The sequence below is a fragment of the Neofelis nebulosa genome, chromosome 6 (assembly GCF_028018385.1).
Source record: "Neofelis nebulosa isolate mNeoNeb1 chromosome 6, mNeoNeb1.pri, whole genome shotgun sequence".
Taxonomy (NCBI): domain Eukaryota; kingdom Metazoa; phylum Chordata; class Mammalia; order Carnivora; family Felidae; genus Neofelis; species Neofelis nebulosa.
The window spans coordinates 152791481-152815983 of record NC_080787.1 but is presented as its reverse complement, the minus strand read 5'-3'; the positions used below and the strand labels follow the sequence as shown (position 1 = coordinate 152815983).

Here is a 24503-nt window from a genome sequence, read left to right as displayed (position 1 = left end):
TGACGTCTTCACAGTCATGGTGACCTAAGCTGTCTTCTCGTGCACACCGTGCTAGCACCTGTCTTCACACTGTCCAGCACTGAGGGGTCCATAAAACCCGTTTACACCCACATTATAAATACTAGCGGTTGGTTTCGCATCCTTTATCGCTGGTGAGCTGGAACACGCTTTCACGGTCTCCTGGGTGTGTATTCCTCACGTCCCTCTCCCTAGCAGCCATCTCTGTGTGTGCACCAGGGGGCCGGAGGAGGGATTTTGATGGCCCGGTTTCTTTTTGCTTCCTAAGATCTCATCATCGCGCCATCAGCCCCGTGCCTGTCATAGAGGGGCAAAAAGTTACCGGTTTGTCATTTACCTTTCCGTGCTCGTGGTTTTTAAATTTGTGGGAGCCAACGATAGCTTCAATTCGGAGGTGATTGCAATGTTTCAATCTTTCCCTTTATGTCGTTTATCTTCCTAAAGCAAGTGGTATGTAAGTATTGATCTGTATTGTGGTTTGTCACTTTGGCCGCACATTGGAGCCCCCTGAGGAGCCCGAAAACCTAGACTCCTGGGACCCGCCCGGGGGGGTTTCACCACGCGGCCGCACTTAGAAACCCATTTATGTGGCGTGGTAATTTTTATAATTTCACTCTCTACATTTGCTTGCTCATGAGGTCGGAATCTGACCTTATATTGCCAAAATATTTAGCCGTTTTTCTTAAAGCCATTTGTTAGACAATTCATTCCCTACCAGATACTACCCTTTCAAAGATGTTTGAGTGTTTTCCTTTAAAACATTTTTTAATGTTTATTTCTGAGAGAGAGGAAGAGAGGGAGAGAGAGACAGAGTGTGAGCAGGGGAGGGGCAGAGAGAGAAAGGAAGACACAGAATCCGAAGCAGCTCTGGGCTCTGAGCCGTCAGCACAGAGCCCGACGCGGGGCTCGAACTCACGGAGTGTGAGATCGTGACCTGAGCCGAAGTCGGACACTTAACTGACTGAGCCACCCAGGTGCCCCTTTCCTTTTTTATTTTTTAAAGATTTCTATTTTTAGGTAATCTCTACAGCTCCCGTGGGGCTGTAACTCACAACCACGAGGTCAACAGTTGCCCGCTCAACCGACTGAGCCACCCAGGCGCCCCTGGGTATTTTTCTGTGTTTCGATTCTGTCCACCTGATTCCTGTGACAGTACTTTTCAGTATCGCAGAGGACGAATCTCCCATTGTTACTTTTTGAGATGTGGAGGTCACATGTCACTCCTAAATCGAGACTAACTGGAGGGAACCTAGAGACTAACAATTCGTCGAGCCATCTGCGTCGGGTGGCAGGCAGTTAATATTAAAAGCTGCTCTGTCCTCGAATCACTTACCGTGAATACGTTTAAAGGAAATGCACACATATTCATCCCCTGGCTTTTGGTGGCGCCCAGGCTTTCCCTTTGAGGCTGGGTCTGCTGACTGGTTCGGTGTGGTTTTCGTGCGTCCTCCATAACTGGATGTGTTGTCTGCGTCCTAGACTTCCCGTTGGTGATGGTGTCAGCGCCGGGGACGGCCAGCCCAAGTGCAGACGCCTTTCCGACTCGACGGTTCTCTCCCCTGCGCTGATTCGCTGGCTGTGTCTTAGGTGACTCACCTCCATCACGTTTCCCCAAAGTGGTCAGCTTGATGGTTTTGTTTTTTCGGAAAGAACCCCCTTTAATAGTCCCATTTTACGAGGTTATGTCAAAGCTTCGCTGAATTATAAAACCCGACTGTAACTGCGCTTGGCCTCAGTGGGGAACACACGCAGACGGCTGATGACCATCAACCTGATGGTGGATAGAGCCACGCGGCCGCCCACGAGGGGCCTGCCGTGGGCTCAGCCTGACCTGGGACCCCTCGGTGTATTTCGAAGAGGGTCATGGGCTCACCTGGTCGATGGGTTCAGTGGGGTTTCGGGGAGGTTCTGGGGCACCCATGGTGGGGAGGCAGCATGGAGGTAGGAAGCAAGCGTGGCCAGCAGAAGGTGGGCCAGTGGGAACCCGCGTCTGCCCAGCTGTGGGGCTCTGGGAACACTCCTTCTGTCTCTGTCACTCATCCTGTGCCCAACGAGGGGGATGCCACAATCGCCGTGAGCATTCAGCGTAAGGGGGCTATAGTGCCTGCACCCTGGAACCTGGGAGTGACCCCTGCCATCACCCTCTACTCCCGCAACACCTGACGTACCCCAAGCTCGTTCTCATATCCCGAACTCGCACATCTCTCAGGCCCCCACACTCGGCCGGGCCGCCGTGACCTGGACCGGTGGCCTTCCTGTGTCCGCTCTTGCCCCTCTCACACCAATTTTCAACTGGATAGTGATTTTAAAACACATCTAGGGATATCAGCCTCCCCTTCTAAACATCTGTGTCTCCCCCCACCCCCCCCACCCCCCCCGCCCCCAGCTCTTATGATAAAGGTGGAAACCATCATCTGTCCTGCTCTGTCCTCAGCTCTCATCTCCCTGGCCTCTGGGTGCTTGTGGTGGTGGTGGCTGATGGGGGGTGGACAGAGTGCTTCTCCACAGGGAGTCTGGTGCCCAAACTTCCCTCCGGCCCCCTGCTGGCCTAGCCTCCCTCCTGGGGGGGCGGGGATTGTCCTCCTCCAACACACTGGGTTCTCAGGCCTGGGGGTCTCCTTCCTCAGGGACACTCACTCAGCTGTAGGCGGGGTTCTGTGGTTACCTGGTTACCATCTGTCTCCCCTGGGGGACGGTGGGCCCCATGGCGAAGGAACCCTGTCACTGAGGGAACGCTCTACAGAAAAGCTTCAAGTTTCGGGAGTATTCTCAACTGGTCCTGAGTCAACTGCTCTCCATCAACCTTAATCCTTGGTAACAAACTGTCACAGTTTCGGATCATACCAAATTGCGGCTTATTTGTAATTATATTAGACTTCTTTCTCCCCCGTTGAGCTCTGGCAGGGAAGGTGAGGCCGGCTTTGATCCGGGAGCAGGTATGTTAATGCTGCAGCTCCAGGAAGCCCTCGGGATTGCCGCCCACCCCGCCCCGCTCCCGGCCTCCACGCCATTTATCTGCCCGGCCAGATTAAGGAGACCAACTTGAAAGGCGCAGGCACTTGGTCATATTTACATCAGCTGTATCCATTCTAAGGAAAAAAAAAAACTTTACGGGGGAAAGAAAAAGCCTTAGTGACTCAGGGGTTCGTCAGAATCCCCGGTTAGTACAAGGTTTGGGACTTCTTATTCGTGTATTTTCCAGGGTCTGCAGGCTTTTTCCGTAAAGGGCCCAGGGTGGGGGTGGGGCGCGTCTACACTCCTTTTTATGGGGGGCTGCCCAGCCCATCGAGTCTCATTGCGGGGGGGGCTTCGAGAACCACCCGCCCCTGCCCGCTTTCCTCCCACACCCCTCCCACAGCACGGCAGAGGAATCTTCCTGATGGGACCACTTGAGGGTCTAAGTCCCCCCTCCCCACAGGGCTTCCCAGGTACCTGACCGCCTCCGGCCCCCCTGCTGCCCCGCAGCCACTCCCCTCTGCTCTCCCAGCACTGGCACTCACCCGGGCCCTCCCCCCCCCCTGCTGCTTGCAGACCCCTCCAGGGCGGAAGCTTAGATTCCCACGTATCCCCTCAAAACGTGGTGGGAACAGAAACTCTGGGTGAAGGGGCACATGTCTGTCCCATGGCACTTTGCACGCGGGAGCTTGGGGATCTGTACCCCGTGGCCTGGTGCACAGAGGGCCGGCCACCCCGCCACGGTGATTGCTGTTGTGGCAAGAACACCCTCCCCTTGAAAGGGGACAAAAGCTTGAGATTCAAGTGTGGGAGTCAGTGTTCTCCAAAGTAGGGTGCTCTCCGTTACCCATTTGGGGGAGAAATCTTCTATTCACGTTTTTTAATTTTTTTCTAAAAAAAAAAAAAAAAAAAAAGGTGTGAAGTGTCGCTGATATTTAACCTACCGGCAGAGGCTGGGGGCCTGTCCTATGTCATCAGTCACAGACAGGGCACCGTGGTGGGGCCGAGATTCGTGGGGCCTGGAGCGCACACTTTCCAGAACAAAAGGGGTACTTGGGGGGTTCGTTAATGAAAAGACTCGCACTGTACGTGACATGCTGAGGCCGCCCGGTGGGACAGCCGTGCTGCCATCACTCACTGCAGCTCTTTGGGACACGCTGTGGCTTTCACGGTTGGGTAAGCGAGCGTACAGATTATGCTTCTTCCACACCCCTCGGTGCCGCCCCCCCCCCCCCCCCGAAGGCAGTGGGAAACCACAGGAAATGCCAAAAAGAAAGCCTTTGGGGCCTAGGCTGAAACCTTGGTCAGTTTTATGAAGCCGGGGACTGGCCACGACAATCAAATCAGAGGCTAAGTCAGGAAAAAAATGACAAAAGCCCTGCTGAAAATGTAGATTCATATCCTAATCTCCCAGGGGGGCAAAATCCCCCTGGGTGCACACCGTGCTTTGGGAGACTGGCGAGTGACCCCGCAAAACCTTGGTGACTTAGCAAGACATTTAAAGGGAAGGATGGGGTGGGTGCACCTGGGTGGCCCAGTCGGTTGAGCCTCTGACTTCAGCTCCAGTCACGATCTTGAGATTCACGAGTTCGAGCCCCGCGTCCGGCTCTTTGCTGACAGCTCAGAGCCTGGAGCCTGCTCCACTTTCTGTGTCTCCCTCTCTCTCTCTGCCCCTCCCCAGCTCCCGCTCCGTCTCTGTCTCTCTCAAAAATAAATAAAAACATTAGAAAAAAAAATGTTTAAGTAAATTTAAAACAGTAAGCCAAAATATGTCAGGATTGTCAGAATGGCATGTGCCATGACACGGGCTGTGGTCACGGCGTCTCGTGCCACACAGAGGCTACTGGTCACGTCTACGAGGGGTACTTGGAAGATTTCAGTGACAGGTGAATCACACGCCTTTATTCTATGCAGAGAAGGTGACCTAAATTTGCCGGCGTTTTCTGTGTGACAAATGACTGGTAGATTGCAGAGGGTTAAAAAGAAAAGCCTAATCCACATCCTTCAAGGTAAAGACAGAATGATCAATTTGTGACTTATTTGTTTTAATTTTTTTTTTTTAATGTTTACTTTATTTTTGAGAGAGACAGAGGTCAGAATGCGAGTGGGTTAGGGGCAGAGAGAGAGGGAGACACAGAATCCGCAGCAGGCTCCGGGCTCCCAGCTGTCAGGACAGAGCCCAACGCGGGGCTCGAACCCACGAGCCGCGAGATCATGACCTGAGCCGAAGTCGGACGCTCAACCGACTGAGCCACCCAGGCTTCCCCAATTTGTCATTATTAACTGCAGTCCACAGCGGACTTTAGGGTTCACTCTTGGTGTTACACATCCTACGGGCTTCGACACCCGTGCCACGTCGCGTATCCAACGTTTGAATATCACGCACTTTCCCCGCCCTAAAAATCCTCTGTGCTCTGTTCACCCCTCCCGCCCTCAGTGCCTGGCACACAGGGATCCTGTCACCGTCTCCGCAGTTTAGCCTTTTCCAGAATGGCGTGTCGCCGGCGTCATGCAGGGCACAGCCTTTTCAGATTGGTCTCTTTCACTCAGTGATACCATTTAAGGCTCCTTCGTGTCTTTCCGTGGCTTGATAGTTCATTTCTTTTGAGCGCTGAATAATAATGCTACTGTGGGGCAGCGCCACAGTTTATGTATTCATTTACTTAGTGAAGAACATTTTGCTTACTTCTTAGTTTGGGCAATTAGAAATAAAGCTGCTATAAACATCTGTGTGCAGCTTTTCACGGGGACAGAAGCTACAGCCCCTTTGGGTAAATACCAAGGGGCCCAAAAGCCAAATCTTATGGTAAGAGCATGCGTAGCCGTGTAAGAAACCGCCCATCTGTCTTCCGCGTGGCCGCACGATTTTGCACGCCCACCAGCAGTGACAGTTTCCGCTGCACCACAGCCCTGCCGGCATTGGGTGTCAGTGTTGCAGATTTTGGCCATTTTGGCCTTTCTAACAGGTGGGCGGTGCTAATCAGTTTGCATTTCCCTGAAGACATGACCTGATCATTTGTTCATGTGATTATCTGCCGTGGGTTTGTTTTCTTGGGTCAGGTGCCTGCGGAGATCTTTGGCGCATTTTTTTTATCTTTTTATTTTTTTAAGTTTATTTACTTATTTTTGAGAGAGTAGGGGGAGGAGGGACAGAGTGAGAGGGAGAGAGAGAGAATCCCAAGCAGGCTCTGAGCTGTCAGCACAGAGCCCGAGGTGGGGCTCGAACTCACAAACCGTGAGATCGTGACCCGAGCTGAGATCAGACGCTCAACTGAGCCTCCCAGGCGCCCCTGGCCCATTTTTTAATTGTATTGTTTTCTTGTTAAGTTTTAAGAGTTCTGTGTGTCTTTTCAAGGCAAGTCCTCAGGTACATTTTTGCACACATTTCCTCCCTGTTTCTGTTTGTCTCTTCAGTCGGCTACTGTCTTTCATAGAGCAGAGGTTTGAATTTCACCGAAATCCAGCTTACCAACGTTTTTCATGGATTGTGCTGCCTTTAGCGTAGTATCTGAAAAACTTATCACCAACCGAGGTCACCTAGGTTTCTCCTGTGGGATCTCCTAGGGGTTTCGAGGCTTTCACTCTCCTTGTGGGTCCATGATCCATCCCGAGCTTGAGTCTGAGCTCTGTATCGAGATTCTTTTTGCTTTCACATGGATGTTCGATTGTTCTATTTCTTTTTTCTTTTTTTTAAGTTTATTCTTGAGAGAGAGAGAGAGAGAGAGAGTGCTCGAGTACGAGTGGGGGAGGGGCAGAGAGAGAGAGGGAAACAGAATCTGAAGCAGGCTCTAGGCTCTGTCAGCACAGAGCCCGATGCGGGGCTGGAACCCATGAACCGTGAGATCATGACCTGAGTCGCATTCAGACGCTTAACCAACTGAGCCCCCCGCCCCAGGTGCCCCTCGGTTGTTCCATTTCTTGAGAAGACTATCTTCTCTCTGTTGAATAGCCTTCACTCCTTCGTCAAAGATCAGTTGATGTGTTTGTGTAAGTCTGTGTTTATTCTGTCCCATTGGTGTGTTTGTCTATTTGTTCACCAAGAACACACCATCATGATTTTTGTATCCTTACTAAATCTTCAAGTTGCATAGTTTCCACCCTCTGACTTTGTTCTTCTCTTGTGCTATTGTGATGGCTATTCGGGGTCTTTTGACTTTTCTTTCTTTCTTTTCTTAAATTTATTTATTTTGAGAGAGAGAGAGAGAGAGAGAGAGAGGCCAAGTGAGAGGGAGAGAGAGAATCCCAAGCAGGCTCCAAACTGTCAGCGCAGAGCCTGACGTGGGGCTCGAACTCAAGAACTGTGAGATCATGACCTGAGCTGCAGTCAAATCGGAAACTTAGCCAACTGAGCCCTGTAGGTGCCCTGCTCTGTACTGTGTTGTGTGTGGTTGTTCTAGATATTACAGTCTATACGTGACTTATCCCACACTCCTCATATCAAAGACTTAACATTTCGAGCGAAGCATCGAATGTTTCCTTCCGTTTGGGTCCTTTTATTCTTTCCACTTTTTAAAAAGATTGGATTTCCTCTACGTACACTGAGCGCTGCCTCAGGTAGTGTTAAAAGATTTGTTTCAACCATGAAGTCTGATTTAAGAAACTCGTGAGAATTGTACTCTATTATTTCACCCCTATTTTCCCCCGATGCATCAGTCTGCTAGGGCCCCCATAACAAAATACTGCAGACGGGAGGGATTAAACCGCAGGAATTTCTTTCTCAGGGTACAAGAGGCTGCGAGTGCAACATCAAGGTGCCAGGAGGGCGGCTTCCCAGCGAGGCTCTCCTCCCGCCCTGCAGACGGCCGCCTTCTCCCTGCCTCCTCACATGGCCTTTCCTCTGTACGAGCGCACATCCTCATAAGGACACCAGTCCTATTGGGTTAGGGCCCCACCCTTATGACCTCAGGTAACCTTAATTAATTTCCAAAAGATGCTGTCTCCAAATATGTCACACTGAGGGCCGGGACTTCGATATGTGAATTTGGAGGAACACAATTTGGTTCATAACACTCGCCCCCTTTTTCCCTTTCTGCAAACAATATCGAGCGCCTCGAGAACTCACGGGCCATCCTCGCGCAGGCAGGTGGATCTCTGCGTGGTTTCGCTTTCCCTGTGTGTGGCTGAAGTGAGCGCCCCAGTCGCTGTTTGAATACTTAAATAATTCCTTTTGATTGAGTCTGATTGTCATCCTAGGAACAGGCATGTTGCACCTTTCTGATATAGACGCATTCTCAAAGTTAACGTCCCCTTCTCTTAGTCGGCTGGATCTCAATATAACCTTAGCACATTATCCTCACCGGCGTATCGGAGCCACTGGTGAAATTTGAATCGAGTTGAAAATGAGACAATAGCATTACAGCAATATTCAATTCCTAAATTTGGGCATTTTGTTAAGGTTAGATGAAAGCACGACCTTTTTATTGGGAAGCATATGATGAACTATTTAGGGGTAAAGGGTCATTATGTCTGTAACTTTCTCTCAGATGATGAAGTAATAATAATAATAATATAATTATATCTACAATGTATGTATATGTAAGGTAGGTATCATATATATGCATGTATATGAAAACCCACATATAAAAGGAGAGAAAGAGAGACCCGAAACATGTATTTCATGTGACGCACAATGCGAAAAAAATGTTTACAACGGATACATCTGACTGAAGGACATATAGGAGCTCATTATACTATTCCTGTAACTTACGCATAAGTTTAAAACATTTTTCCAAATAAACAGTCAAAACATTTCAGAGTTAAAAAGACAACCCCTCCCCTCCCTGCAACTTGACCTGGGGGTATTATATAGTCCAAGATATTAAAAGTAGGATGAGGTCTATTTTTTTTCTTCAGTATATAGTGTTATCAGTAAAGACAGATTGAAAACAAAATCACACTACTAATTCCAACTGGCCAATAGTCGGTATGTGTCTCCAAGTACAGAAAGCAGCTTAACAGAATTTGATGTTTCCGTCGATTCCCCCGGAAGATTTGGTGATATTGTTTAAGGTGGCAGAAGCTGTGGGAAAAGTGTGCTCATCATGAACCATTGACGAGCTTGTTGTGAATCACAGATACGCAGTTTGAGACGGAGACTGGAGGTAAATAAACTTTGTGTCCCCAAAGATCGGAAGGCTATCAACTAGACCCAGGAGCAGACGAGGCAAGTCAGATGTCTCTCACATTACGGTGGGTGGTTGTGTAAAACACCCGAAAACCCGGACAAGCGCTTGGGAACGGACATGACCGATTTGGCGGACGACGTCAACACAGCCAAAATTCCACAACGGGGTGAGAAAATGAAAACCTGCAACAAACGGGAAGGTCGTAAGTGACCGAAGATCGCGACCAGAAGTGTTTGAGAACGTTAACCAACTCTGAGATACAAACGCTTCTAGAATAAAAGGAGGAAATAAAATACGTGAAGACCTTTGCTGCAGGTGTGACCTTTTACATGAGAATGGGACATAGTCGGGGACAGTGTAGCTGCCATGAATTGCTTGGAGCCCACGCTCAGCTTTATGATCTAAGAAGCATTACGTCAAACTTTCAAAAACCCTACTTAAGCATGTAGAACACGAGAACATGCAAAATCTTCACCGTAATTCCCAAACTGAGCCGAGGCCATCGGATGGCAGCTCGCCAGCAACTTGAGGCTTCCGTCCGAAGTGGCGAACGTCCAGCAGAGAACCGCGGAAGGCTGAGGAAGAAAAGACTCCTCCCCAGCACCCTCCTTGGTTCACGCGGGGATCCACCAGCTGGGTACTGATGAAGGAGGAGGAGAAGAGGAGAGGAGGGGGCGTGAAGAGGGGAAGGGGAAGACGAGGAAGACAAGGAAGAGGAATTGGTGAATGAAAAGGAGGCGCGCAAGCAGAGAAGGGGTGCGTCCGGTAAGGCATTGCAACTCCAACTAAGTAAACAAACGTCTTCCAGGGAAACTTTCCCAACGCAGATTTAATCACTGATCGTCGCCAACGGCGACCTCTCTACCGATCAAGCCATCCAACGATCAAACACTCCCACAAATGGAGAGATTATGTGACCATCAGTGACAGTGGCTTATCACCCAATGAGATCCTCTAAAAAAAAAAAAAAATTGTCGCTAGGATCGAGTCACTTTGGCATCCACACCGGGGGGTGGGGGGGGTGGCTGAGCTCAAACCCAGAACTGCACGTTAGGACGCCTAGACAGGCCTTTGCTTTCTCGCTCACCCTTCTCCCCCTTGCTGAGGGACAAGGGAACCCCCGTAAGTGACAATGTGCATTTCCAGCGCAGCTGAAACAAAACACGTTATGCTGAGGTTGAAGCAAACATGTGAAACGTAGAGTAAAAGAACAATTTGCAAGAATTTTTAGTGAAACATATGATGTCAAGGAAATGTTGCTCTTGAAGTGGGATGAGTCCCTGGTGCCGTGGGGGGCGAGCCTGCTTCCCGCTGACATCAGTGGGGCCTTTTGGAAGCTTCACCCAAAAGTTCCCTTACATATAGTTGTCCCGAGCTCTGTCACATTGCCATTGGAACTCACAAGGGGGCCGGAAAACACGGTTTCTTCAGCTGGGCGCCTCGCCCCCCACAGCGCGGCTGGGGCCCTGTTAGTTAAGGAAGACACGGGTGACAGGCGTTGGGTCCTTAGCCAGCAGCGTTGGCCACCTTGGGAGAGCCCCTGCCACTTGCTGGGCCTGGCAGTGGCTTCGCGCTGGTCACTGGGAAATGGGCATCGAAAGCCTGCGACGGGTACCGAGCACTCAGTGACGCTGCTGCAGGTGGCCGGTGCTGAGGGGGCGGGGCTTTGCCAGAGTGACCTTGTTTATGTTTATTCTTGTTTCATTTGCTTTGCTCATGTGCTTTGCTCGGTTTGTTTTCTGTAGGCTCCTCGAGTCCCATTGTAAATAATCCCGCAGCAGGCCTGCCCTAGGCGAGCGACAGGTGCGGTGATGTTGTGAACTTAGGCGTCCCCACCATTTCTGTATTTGAAACATTCAGCTGTCCCTGTGTCACCATCGGGTGAATGAACGAGGCCAATTATTCTCCATAAAAGGCTTTAAAATCTCATCGGCCCCCTGGATTTTTCTGTCTTTTTTTAAGCCCCGAAAATCATTCTTCATTTCAGTCTCGGAGTGGGGCTTACCTTACCGAAGACTTCACCCTCGCTGCGTTTGATGTTCTCTTGCCACATTTCGTCTCACTTGTCACTAAAAGTGGATTTCTCCTTTGCATACTGAAATTCTATTTCTGAGACCTTCCAGTTCCGGAATTTGTCCAAAACTCTTGCTTTTTTATGGTAAGGACTTAGGAAACAAGAGAATAGGAAGTGTCGAATTGCTTTGTTACAAAATAGGCCAATGTGCCTTGAATTTCACGCCACACGTGTCATGACGTTGACCTCCTTTTTGCTCCGAACTGGCCTTTGCTATAAAACATTAATGTATAAATAAGTAGGCTCCAGTATACTGAAGAATAAAAGTACAGGAACTTCTTTATGTTCGCATAAAGATCCTGTTGTGCTCTAAGTATGGGAGTGACGTATACTGTTTGGAGGGTGTGGGCTGGGTGGAGCGATGGCCGGCATTGGGGCTGCGTTGTCCCTGTCTTGCTTGGTGTGTGTGGCCCCCTCCCCCCACCCCAGCCCCGCCCCGCCCCCAGCCGCTCTTCCGGGGTGTTTGGGGGTGTGGCCGAGTGCACGCTTCTGCACCCACATTCTATGTTGTTAACACAATTCAACGGGGTACCTTATAAAGGTCCCATTGGCTTTATTTGGCGATTCACGAATCGGGCAGCGTCCCATCGAGCAGACAGAGAGGAGCTCTGAGGAGCTGGACAAAACGGAAGGCTTACGGGCAGAAGAGAGTGGGGACAAGAAACTGATAGGAGTCAAAAAAGCACACTTTCCCTCGGGGACGGCAGATGTCTAGCAAGTACCTAATGGTAGTTAGTGCTGGTCAGGCACTTCCTCACGGGCGGGCTGAAGTCTCCATTTCCCGGAAAGCGGAAACCCCACCGAAGTCTCAGTTTGGTGACGTGGGGCTTGGCGTAAGTGACTCCATTTTGAGCCTTTTTGTTTAAATAATGTCTGCATCCAATCTCATGCTTCCAGCGGTTGTACCATATTCCGTGGTGAGCGTTCCACCCCGTTTTTCTTACCTGCTCTCACTGGGTGGCTTACGTCCGCAGAGATGACACCAAGGGCAAGAGCAAGTGGCCCGGAGAAGCCAGCGCGGCAGCATCAGATCAAAGAGCGCCAGGCCGGGGACCCCGCACAGGGCAAGCCCGGTGCGTGCAGGCTGGGGTGACGTGTGGTCACGGGAAGCGGGAAGAAGGTCCTGGAGGCAAGAAGGGGCCAGATCAGACCGCCAGCCTCGTGGCGAAGGGTCCCCGGGAGCTGAAAGGCAGAAACGGCCAATTACCCTTATCAGCCAGCGTGTATTAAACGTCCCTAGGTGCCAACATGTCACCCACCGCGCAGCTTGGCAGGGTGCCGTGGCCTCTGCTGGGCCGGCGAGATGCACGGGGCGTGAGTCGGTCATCACCCAGAGAGACAGGACAGAAGGCCCGGAGCTGCATTTCAACCCGGAAAGACCGAGTTCCGGATGCACACGCCCCCGCCCCCCTGCACAGTCAACGGCAAGGCCGAGCGGAGGGCAGGGGGAGACGGGGGCCCGCCACACAGATTTTGCCTGGTTTTCCCCTGGAGATGATTCGAGAGAAAGAAATAGACAAACCCGAAGGAAGACTAAAAAGCCTGCGAGCCAGCAAGGAGGAACCAGTACGTGCTCTGATACGACACACGATACTGACGTGTAACCGGGCGGCTGGCATCGTGCGTAAGGCACAGTGAGGCCAGTGCCGGTGCTGTCCAACCAGAGGGCCTGAATGGCGGGGGGCAGCATGTAGGGGCGACAGGGGTCACCGAAACGTGGGTGTGGCAACAACCCCGCGCCCCATTTGCAATCTTGGCCCTACGTTCCAGGGGGGACCTGGCCGCCGTCGAGGCGCAGATGTGAGGCGAGTTTCCCAGTTTTTAAGTTGTGGCGGAAATCGGAAGGCCTCCGCGTGGCTGAGGGCATCACCGATCTGCGGCACCGAAGGGTGTGTGTAAAAGCCTGTCTCCTGTTCCCTCTCAGGACCTTCTTCCTCGGCTGGTGGAATCCAGGATAAAGTGGGATAAATCCAGGAAAAAGCAGGACGTGGCAGAGAGGCCGGCCCGAGGCCAGGACCAGGTGAGCTGCTCCCGGACACCTTTGCTTGCCTCTCTCACCTCTTTCCGCCCCGGCCCCCCATCCAGTCGGGCTGTCCGTACCCGGGAGAAGGCCCAAGGCGCTGGGGGTTCAGTGTGGAATCTAGAAGAACCCATAGTAGAGAAGAAAAAAATGAAAGGATTCAGACAAATGCTTTTTCTTCTTGTTTTTTCGGTTTTTTTCTTTTTTTCCAGACAGATGCTTTCTTTATCCTGAGAATAGGACAGAGCCCAGCTGAGTGTTGGGTAAAGGTGACCGTCCCACCCGTGTCTCCACTGACTGAGGCCAGACTTATCTTTACCAATCACAAAGCCAGATAGCTGGGCTTAGTTTCCTAAAGCATGTCAAGATTACATCAGTATAACCTGAGAAACAGTCGGCCTTCTTAAGGTGCATGCGACTTCTTGAAATTCATGAAACAAAATGAACAAACTTTCCCCCAAGGACTGCCCATCATGGATTATGAGCTAGAATTGGACTCTGTTTAATACGTACAGGCTATGGGTTAAGGGGCTTGGCTGCAGAATGCTCCCAAACTCAGGAAGGGGTAAAGACACACGCCTGTAATATGCACTCACACGCGCACGGATGCACGAACTTACACGGCTCACGGAGGTGCACCTGTTGTCTGTCGGATGAGGGACCCTGACGGGATGATGTTCTTGGCGGCCCATCCTGCCTCTAACATTCTGTGAATATATATGATCTAGAAATCCAGGGATGTGTTTATCACCACGACCCCGACAGCACAACCACACTGGAAACCCACACATGTGCTTACTTGGGCCTTTAATTTAGAAAACAAAACGTGTCCTATTGCTAATATAGTCTAGCTTTAAGTTGGATTGTTTTTTTAAAAAAACACAGTATTTATTTTTGAGCGGGGGAGGGGCAGAGAGAGAGGGAGACCCAGAATCCGAAGCAGGCTCCGGGCTCCGAGCTGTCAGCACAGAGCCCGATGCGGGACTCGAACTCACAGACCGCGAGATCATGACTTGAGCCGAAGTCGGCCGCTTAACCAACTGAGCCACCCAGGGGCCCCTATAGTTGATTCGTAAAGCAAAGAATACAATGGCAAGTTGTTGCCATATGTTTGGGGCTGTCCAAGAAGACCGGTTTGTTTTCCTGAGCCGGACTTGGCTGTACCAGGGTTCCCCAAATGTGCTGAGTCATCGCGGTCACGGGGGCTCTTGGTAAAAACGTGCAGTTCTAGGTCTTTCCCTGAAGACTCAGATTTAGTTGGTCTGTGTTGGGACCCAGGAATCTGTGCTGTTATCAAGCTCCTCGGGTAATTCCTGTGAATGCGGTGATTAGGCAAGTCTGGGACATCCTGAACGGAGTAACCTGCTGTCTCTACTGGTACCTGATTCTGTCTGGACGTGAAGTTCAAGGACGGGTCATGATCGTAGGCGTCTCCATTGGAGCACTGACTGAGGGTGTGCTTTGCTTTACGTGTAATAATTTCTGCACCAAGGACCACTGGGGCTTGAAAATGCTCTGCTGTGCGTCCTTCCGGGGCCCCTCATATTCCTACGTGTTCTTATTTCTTGTTTTTCCATCTGTTTGAAATTTTCACAGACCTAATACTCTTTCATTTGGGATTCAGTTGGATGTAACTTTCTACCTACTTGTATGGGTTTTTTTTCTCCTCGTTTTCTTAGAGGGGTGCAGTTTATGTGACTACGTTTGGATTTTTTAAATATTATCTCAAATACGATACTTGATAAGACCCTTAACTGTGCTTCAGTTAATATCATCCACTTTTTTTTTTTTTTTTTTTTTTAAGTTTATTTATTCTGAGAGAGACAGAGAGTGAGCAGGGGCGGAGCGGAGAGACAGGGAGAGAGAAGGAATCCCAAGCGGGCTCCACACTGTCAGCACGGAGCCCGAGGCGGGACTGGAACTCACGAACCGTGAGATCATGACCTGAGCTGAAACCAAGAGCCAGACTGAGCCCCCCAGACGCTTCAGTCCATTTGCTTTTTACCAGCCTGAGCCTGGGTACCTCGCTGTCTGTCGGACTCCTGCTTTTCGGTAGAATTAGCCTGCTCTCACGAACTAACTTATCCTGGAGGACCAAGGCCAAGGAGTCGAGGTATTTGCAGCATGCCCAGAATATTTTGACACGCATCCAAAGGCAGCAGTGTAAACCAGGAAGGATTTGTGCTGGATTCGCTCGTCTTGAGAAGCAGCGCAGTGTGCTGCCCGGGTGGGATAGATCGATCTGTGCGTTAGAGATGTAAAGAGGGAGAGAGAGGAACCCGTCCTCGGCGGTTCTCAATTCCAGCGGTGGAGGCAGGACATGAACAGAAACAAGCATAAAACGTTTGTTTCAGAACAAGACGGTGTGTAAGTCAGAGGAGAAGGAATCCCGAAGCAAAGCATACCTTCGCCGCTCCCGTCGCGTGTATTCTGCTTCTCTCGCCAACACGGACTTCTCCAGGAGGTGAGTTCCTTCCTGAATGTGCGGGTGTATGTGGATTTTCTAAATAGTACTTTGCAAACTCATATTCGCTGCCTTGTCACGGATCCACGAGAGAATCGTCACTCTACATAGTGGTAGCACACTGTTCCCCAGTAAAAGAAGGGTCACGGGGCGCCTGGGGGGCTCAGTCGGTTGAGCGTCCGACTTCAGCTCAGGTCACCATCTCGCGGTTCGTGGGTTCGCGCCCCGCGTCGGGCTCTGCGCTGACGGCTCGGAGCCTGGAGCCTGCTGCGGATTCTGTGTCTCCCTCTCTCTCCGCCCCTCCCCTGCTCACGTCGTCTCTGTCTGTCTTTCAAAAAATAATAAATACACATTAAAAAAAAAAAAAAAGATGTCACAAAGGCCAATTGGCAAGAAAGAAGCCGTCAGAGTGCAGATCTAAACAGTAAACCGGAGTAACCCCTGCTCTATGAGATCCTCGGGGACCATAGGAAGTAGCCCTGGGGGAGGGGATCCTTACCCTTGAGGATTGTATAATAATTCCGTCGCGGCTGGAAATTGCGAAAGCATCTTACTGGCACAAACTGAAAACCAGCGTTGCTCTCCCAGACACGCATACGCCAGCAGAATGGAGCTAACCCTCACAAGGCACCCAGGGAACCCGGGAGCCGGCCACTTGGTGAGCGGTGTGCCCCCCACCGGGCACAGCGTAGGTGCAAGGCCAAAACGTGCGGGGCTGCATAATTGGTGGACGAGGCAAACACAAAACCAAATGTTACGAAAGCGCACTGGAACAATGGCAAAAGAGAGACAGAGGAGAGGAGTTGTTAAAACCTCTCCATCATCTGCCCCGCGTTCCAACCCCGAGGGCTTTCCCGGGCCCCTCGGTAACAGAGGCAAGCTAGTGTCTCCTGGGACAGGGAACAGGCATGGGGGTGACAGAAGAGACCACGTTCTTGGAGTCAGAGCCTCTTTCAAAGCGAAGGCTCCCTTCTCTTCTGCAGAACCCCACACGCTGAGCATGCCTCACCCCAGGCCACCACGGGGATGTTTCCCATGAAGCGGTTTAACAGACGGCCCCGCCCGCCCGACTGGAAGAATCCTGCAGATTTCTTGCAGCAAAGGAGTGAGTTTCTGGTTGTTTGCAGGGAAGAGCGTCTCCCTTTTAGGGGCCAATTCAGCTCCGGCCATTAGCATTTGAATCGGTCCACCAGGCTGTTTTGATTGAAGAGAGAAACACAGCCTTTGTTGCTGTGATTTAGGGGCGTAAGTAATTTTCCAACCCCCTTTAATCAGTTCACACAGTTGGGGAAATGGTAATATATAGGAAGGGTGTGGTCTGGCCTCGGAAATGCAGATGGGGCTCCTGTCCGGAAGGTTCCCCGTGGCAGCTACTGGCCCTGCCTGCGGCTGCTCCCTGAGCTCTGGGGACCCCCCCCTCCAGGGGCCGCCTGTCCTTCTCATCAAAAATTGGCTGAATGTCTTCAACACGTTCTCTTTGCTTGGATTAAACCGACTCAGGTAATCACAGAAACCCAAGGGGCCCGGACGGACACACGAGGCCGTCGCCTCGTCTTCCTGGGCTGACCCGTGCTTCCGGCACACGGATATGGGCCAACCCGGGGGTCCCGTCCGAAACGTGACGGGAAGCTGGGCTCCCTGGGTTCACCGGGCCACTTTACAACCTATCACTGACTCGCTTAGCAGACGTGCTTCTGTGGCTGAGAAAACCCGCCAAACTTTAGGTTTAAAGAGAGGGGAGACGGCATCTTGCAAGATCCCGTTGGCCTCGTTTTCCTGCCGCACCTTTGCTCATCTCGTGCGTGTAGACGCGTGGCGGTTTAGGCTGCGTAGCAAGGCAGCGCCTGGGGACGACCTAGCTGGGAAAAGCAAGGTCTTCGCGAAGCTGCTGCCCATGCCGCCAGGCTCAGAGCCGAGTTTCACGCGGCGTGTTGGTTTCTCTGTGGACAGTCGGGCAGAGGCCTGGGCCGAGCCGGGTGCACTTCTCAGCGCTCGAGGCTTTAGCTCCGTGGCCCGACGGAGAGTGACGGGTTGGCTGAGTATCCCCCCCACCCCGCGCCCCCGCCGCCCCCAGCGTTGACCAAACACCCCCGGAGGACGCCCGAGCCTTGAGGCCCCACGCAGGGGGGTGCGCCGGGACCCCAGACGGCCATCGGGGGGCGGGCCTTGGGCTCCAGCCGGGAAGGAGCTGCAGTGGTAGCCGCGGAGGCGACGGGAGGAGGCGACGGGAAGATGCTTCACCCCGCTCGGCCCGAGACCAGAGTCAACGACGACACGTTCGCCCCAAAACGTGCCTTCAGAGGGCACCCGCGCCCACCCAAACACACTCTGCCCGCTACCTTGGCTACCGTATTTGCGAGCCACCTTTCCCTCCGCGGGCGAATTCCCTCTCTGAGACTGGGTTCCAGTCTCCCTTTACCTCTTCCCTCCTGTCAGCTAATCCATCACCTCCTCCAGGAGGCATTCCCGGACTCCTCTACCTCTCTCACTAGCTCCTGCCTCAGCTGAGGCTGAACTTGTCCCTCGGTGAGTTACGTTCTTCGTTCTTCGGCTCTCGGAGCTCTGAGCACCTCCGAGGCGGGTACCGCGGCTCCTAATCACTGCGTGTCCTCCCGTCGCCGGGCCGGGGTCCTTTTCCAAGAAAAGCAAAGAGTCAAGCAGCTGTTCCCCGGGAGCTGATGAAAGGCTGTGTTTGTTTCTTCGTTGGCGTTTGCTGTGTCGTGTGCACAGGGACAAATGGCAGGAGGGGCTTTCAGGCACCTGTCTCATCCCAGCGGGAGAGGCCCCCGTCCTGCTCCTGCGCCCGCTGGTGCCCCCAGCCCTGCCCGGAGCCCCCGGGGCCTTGCTGTGGGGCTCACCCTGTGCCCTGCTTCACCTGGCCTCACCAGGAGGAGCACCGGGAAGGAAGGAGTCCCCTGGGGTCGGGCAGTGGTCCCTGTGAGGTCTGGGACTTGACCTGGACAGCACCCAGGGCTGGTGGAGGCCTGAGGAGAAGTCCCCACGAGACACAGTCTCCCCACCTCCGTCTCCAAGGTCACAGGGCGCAGGATGCAGGCCATGGAGGGGAGGGGACAGCACAGTGACAAACGTTCATGTCCCATTAGCACTGAGAGAGAGGCAGCAGCTCAGGGCGGGGGCGGGGGGGGGGGGCCGATGACTGCATTCTAGGCTCGGGGCCAGCTTCCCCGAGGACCACCGTCCCTTCGTCCCCCCCGAGCGATGAGGGGTTCTCATCACATATCGCAGCTCAGCGGCTGCGAGGATCTCAGCTGAGCGGAGACTGACGCCCTCCATCCAGGAGCCACCCCCTTGGGCCATCGACACTTCTTTGGCCCCACACTTCCCGGCTCGAGACCCACTTTATTTTTAATTCTCCGAGTGAGCGAAAGGAAAATGCAGTTTCAGGGGCTACACCAGGGGGCCGGCGGCATCACTCGTCCGTCCGCGGTTGCCTCCCGCGTGGCACGTCGAATGCTTCCCTCACCGCGGCTGACCGTTGTTTCTTCCAAGATGCCTGTGAGCCTCAGGCTCCCAGCAAGAAAAGCTGTTGAAGGCGCTCTAACAACAGCACTGTGTGTTCAAGGAGTGCTGATCTTGACAGCTGTGCTTCTGTTTGCTTTTCTCTGCTTGGTGCTACCGCGAGCAGACTCCTGGAGAGGGGCAGCTGGTTTGCAGATGTGGACGCGGAGGGCACAGCCGGAGACCTGGTCAGTGTCGTCTGGTCTGAGGCCGCACAGCGAGGCTCTGTCTTCGGGCTGGGGGGATGTGGGCCAGGGGCCAGCACGGCGGGGGCGGCCGGGGGTGAGCAGAAATCTCCAGTGAAAGCTCTGATCAATGCCGGAGGGCTGCCTGTAAGCGGGAGCTGCCGTTTAGAACTAAGGGTGAAGAGGCACATGGCCTGCCCTCCTCCCAAACTGCACTTCCATCCCGGGGCTTCACATGGGGACCAGAGGACAGAGGGGTTGGTGACGGTGGTGGTTACAGAGATAAAAATAGAATCTTGAGTCTGACTCAAAGACAAAACACGATGTAAACAGCACTTGCCTGTCCGTGTTCTGGCTTCCCTGTCCCTTCCCTGCATTGCCAGGGCACTGCCCAGCAAGGCTGGCACGCAGGGGGATGACCGGACAAGACGAGCCCGGGGCTTCCAGGGGACGTGATGCTATTTCTTGGCCGTAAGGAACTATCTCCTACAATATCAAAGGGTATGCGAGGAAAGATTTTAAGATCGGAGTAAATAAACCCACACTTTAATGATCCTTCTGGTCCAGCTTTGCCAAGTTCTGTTTTAAAAGTTGACACTCACACCCTAAATGTCATGTTTGCTTCCTAAAGCGGGACTGCGTGTTCCCAAGTGGACACGGGCAGCGTGGAGCGTGGCCCGGGCCCAGGGGGAGGAGGACGGGGGGAGCGTGTGCCCACCTAGGCAGCGGCCCGCAGCACAGCCTCCCCTCACCTTCCTGAAATGCGACAGTCCAGCTGCTAAAACAGAAGGTCCCAATCGGAAGACCAGAGGGCACCAACCAGCCCGGTGTGGCATGTGAGTAGTCTGGGAAAAAAAAAAAAAAAATGCCAGAGAGAAGAAATAGTGCAAAAAACCCCAAAGGGCAGTTTTTGAGAATTTAGCGGTGAAGGGGTAACAGCGACCAAATACGAAGGATGCCAGGTTTAGGGGGCAGGCTCCCACCTCAGATCTCCGCCTGAGGCCACTTTCTCCGGGAAGCCTTCCGGGACGCCCCCCAGGAAAAGGTGGGTACCCCGCATTTCCCTCCACTCCCACCACAGACCCGCTCTTTGCCTGTCTGCCTGCCCCTCCCCCACGGTCCCCCCTGTTGGAAACCCAGCGAGGGGACTCGGCCTACCGCCTTCCCTGCATGCCTCCTGCTTCCGGTTCAGTCGCTGGCAAACAGCAGGAGCTCGGTTAATTTTTCTTGAATGAATGAATGAATGAATGAATGAACGAGCTCCCTCTGGTTCAGTTTTCCACCTACGTCTACGGCGCCCCTTCTCGCTCCGAGGCACGATGGCACCCCAGGCGTCGTAGGGCATACCTGACTCGACTCCCGGCCACCCCATCTACCCATGAGGCCTTTGTCAGGCCCAGCCTCGGTTTCCTCATTTTGCGCGGTGCGTATGGAGATAGCCACGCGAGGGTCTTGCGCGGACTCAGTTGAGTGACGTCTGTCAGGCGCCTTTCGTACCCCCGGGACGTGCTACCAGCTCTTTGAACGCTGAGTTCTTTGTACAACCCGGGTCCCGTGTGTGCAAGCAATGTAGCTGGCGGCCGTCGAGAGTGCCTCGTGCGGGCGGGAGCAGGCGCCCCTGGCCAGGCATCTCCCATCCCTCCCAGCGACCAGGTCCACCAGCGAAGCAGCGAGGGCCCCCTGCCTCCTTCCAGGGAGACACCCAGGTGCGGCCGGGCCTCTCGCCGTGTTCAGTTGCGTTGGGGGGACAGCTGTTTCAGCCGTAGTCCATCTCAAGGTGGCGTGGCAAGGCCTAAGGCGCCTGGATCGGTCTCTTACAACCCGGGTACCCCGTCAGCATCCGCTTTTCGTTTCGGAGTCCTTTGCAGCGTGACTGAAGTGAACAGAATTACTAGTTGTATCAAGGCAACTTGTACTTTCGAGCGTAACCGTCATACTGTCACCACAAAGATGAAGCTTAGCCCAGAGGCCGGTGACGCCTGAGGCATCCGGTGCACGCTCCGTGCAGGTCGGGAGCTGGTAAGGAGCCGGAATTTGCTCTTAACCCAACGAACTCTGCTCTCCGGCCTCCAAAAAATGTCACAGGTGGCGTTCCTCTGGGCACTCGGGTGTAGACCCGGAAATGAAGACGAGACAGGATCATCGGGTACCAGCTGTCCTCTGATCCCTGTTTCCCGGGTAGCCCTCAAATTCTACTCGATTATAAATGTTCTATGGATATTAGTTTCAAGCCAACACATACAGCCCACGTGTGCGCCTCCCGAGTCATTTGTTTGTTTGGCTTTTCACGCGACTGCAGCGGAGATCTTTCTTTCCTGCACGCACACGTAGGCATACGCGCACACAAACCCTCCTTAATACCGATTTGTTCTCATTTCTCTGATAACTGGTTTTGGTGAAGCTTACTTTGTCTTGTTGGCAGCAGACATGGTTTTATCTAGCCGAGACCTGTGGCTCTCAAAACGTCTTCCGAAGCAGAATTGTGGAGTATAAAATGTGAATCCGAAATTTACATGCCTTATTTTCAGAATCTTGAAAACATTTCCGTGAGTTCCCCAGTGCTCAAAATTTCCAGCCTGAGATATAACTGCCTTACGGATTCGCATATCGGAAAAAGAGGTCGGGGTGCCTGGGTGGCTGACTCGGTTGAACATCCGACTTCAGCTCCGGTCACGATCTCACAGTCTGTGAGTTCGAGCCCCGCGTCTGGCTCTGCGCCGATGGCTCGGAGCCTGGAGCCTGCTTCCGATTCTGTGTCTCCCTCTCTCTCTGCCCCTCCCCCGTTCATGCTCTGTCTCTCTTTGTCTCAAAAATAAATAAACGTTAAAAAAAAATTAAAAATAAATAAATAAATGTTAAAAAACTTAAAAAAAAAGAAAAAGAGGCATAGATATTGTAAGTATGAATGGATAGACAATAAAAAATTTACAAGTGAGACTTCAGAGAGCTACTGAATGGGGAAATCTGTTGGCAAACGTCTAGTAGATTGAGGTGTTTAACGTCAGATTCATAAGCTTGGGGGGTGGAAAGCACTTAAAATATATTTTATATGATTATGTACGTGTGATTTTTCTTGGAGAAAGGATTCACAGGGTGCTGTCTTTAAAAATTAGATTTTAAAAGAGGTCTGTGATCCAAAAATGTTTAATGCTATGAAGTTCAATGAAGTGGAAAAAATCTTACATTTGCAGAAAATACTGTACATTGGTGTTAATACCATTTTAAGAGTTTATGTGCAGAAAAAATTTAAATGTAGTCTTCAAGTCTCTCTCTCCCTCTGTCTCTTCCTTTAGGATTAACCTTCCAGAACACACAAGGGATGAGCCTGCTCCTTCTAGGATGGCCACAGTACCTCTGACTTTGGAACAAGCAATTCAGACTCACCATGTTGTGGTTCGCTCGTGTCTCTTCTCTGCCTAGGGGTTAGACGATGCAGTTCCTGGGCGAGCAAAGGAGGATTCGAGTGGGAGGGAAAGCAGGGGGCGCTGGAGGATGGGAGGTTGCGGTCAGAGCGGGATGCCCAGCACGATCTCTGAGTCTGAGCAGCTCTGGGCAAAGCCCAGAGGTAATAGAGCAAGCACGTGCCCTCTGTGGAGTAGGGGCAAAGGTCATGGAAATTTCGAGGCTGAGAATTAGATGGGTCAGCAGCCTGAAGAGAGGGAGATTCCCAGGATAACAGCAGGGGTTGGCGGGGGGTGGTAAATTGTTTTCTAACTCCTTGGTGAATAAGAAAAATGGCCAAGAATTAGGGTCCTGAGAGGCGGTGGGTGCACTTGGCCGTGGCACTTGGCCTTTGGAGTTTATATGTAGTTTTCCCCTTTTCTTCGTTGCAGGAGGCCAGGACAGCAAGGCGATATTGGACCAACTACGTGGACCAGGAATGAGACCGTAGCATCACCTTGATGAAAAGGACGAAGAAATGTTGAAACTCCCAAAGAAGCAATTAAATGGCAGATTTCTTTTTCTTTAGTTCAAAGTTATGATAAGCAACAATAACATCATCCACTAAATAACATATTTGTTATAAACGTAACATTTTCCACACAGAAGCCTGGAACCATGAATGAGAAGACGTAGAAAAAGGAGAAGAATAAAACTCACAGAGGGATGAGATCATGGAAATTAACAGATGGAGAAAATACCTAAGTATGATTTATATGGTTAAGTAAGTTTCAGGAAAAAAATTTAAATTATGACTAAGCACTAGGAGACTCTAAAATGAATCAAGATGTTTGAGGGGCGCCTAGGTGGCTCAGTCAGTGAAGCATCCGACGTAGTAGGCTCAGGTCATGATCTCGTGGTCTGTAAGTTCGGGCCCCACGTCAGGCTCTGTGCTGACAACTCAGAGCCTGGAGCCTGCTTGGGACTCTGTGTCTCCCTCTATCTCTGCCCTCCCACCCCCCCACCCCCCACCCCCGCTTACACTCTGTCTCTCTCTCTCTCTCTCAAAAACAAATAAGCATTTAAAAAAAAGATGTTTGAAAAAGAATGAAATAGAGCTTTTAGAGTGGAAACATAATAAATAAAAACTACTCAATGGGGGGCTAAAGAATAGATTAGACATACCTGAAGATAACATGAGTGAACTACATAGATCAAAATTATCCAAATAATAATATTTGGAATTATCCAAAATATAGCACAGAAAAACAAAGTGACAGACTATATAATAACAGAGAGGTTAAAGGAAACAGAGGCTCTAGTGAGACAATCCACCATACGTTTAATGCTGGCTTAGTAGAAATACCTGAAAGAATGGGGAAGAAGAAATACCTGAAGGAAAAAATTTAAACATTCCAGAATCGATGAAAGAAAGTAATCCTTCGATCTAGGGATTCCCAAGGAATCACAAGAGCAATACGTAAAAAAACAGCAAATGTAAAATGAAGTTCTGTAAAGAAGCCAGAGAGAAAAGACCGATCATTACAAAGGAATAACAATTAAAAAGACAGATGACATCTCAGTAGCAACAGTGGGTAAATTATTTCAGTGAGAAGAAATGGAAAACTTAAATAGTCCTATAGTTATTGAATGCATCGGATACATAATTTCAAAAGTTTCTCACAAGGAAAATAAGAAAACTCTAGGCCCAAATGGTTTCACTGGTGAATTCTCTAAATACTTAGGAAATAATGTCATTATC

The 24503-nt window shown here is 51.6% G+C and overlaps 1 long non-coding RNA gene across 3 annotated transcripts; it reads left to right on the top strand.

The window, feature by feature from the left end:
- Window positions 1-2617: 2617 nt before the first annotated feature.
- On the top strand, window positions 2618-23758 carry LOC131515164 (uncharacterized). Of its 3 annotated transcripts, none has more exons than XR_009263484.1 (6): window positions 2618-2832; window positions 13097-13192; window positions 15547-15656; window positions 16640-16761; window positions 22654-22753; window positions 23194-23758. It is a non-coding gene; the product is annotated as an uncharacterized LOC131515164 (long non-coding RNA). The 3 variants fall into 3 exon arrangements; XR_009263485.1 differs by having other exon boundaries at window positions 22654-22925; XR_009263486.1 differs by lacking the exon at window positions 16640-16761.
- The last annotated feature ends 745 nt before the right edge of the window (window positions 23759-24503 follow it).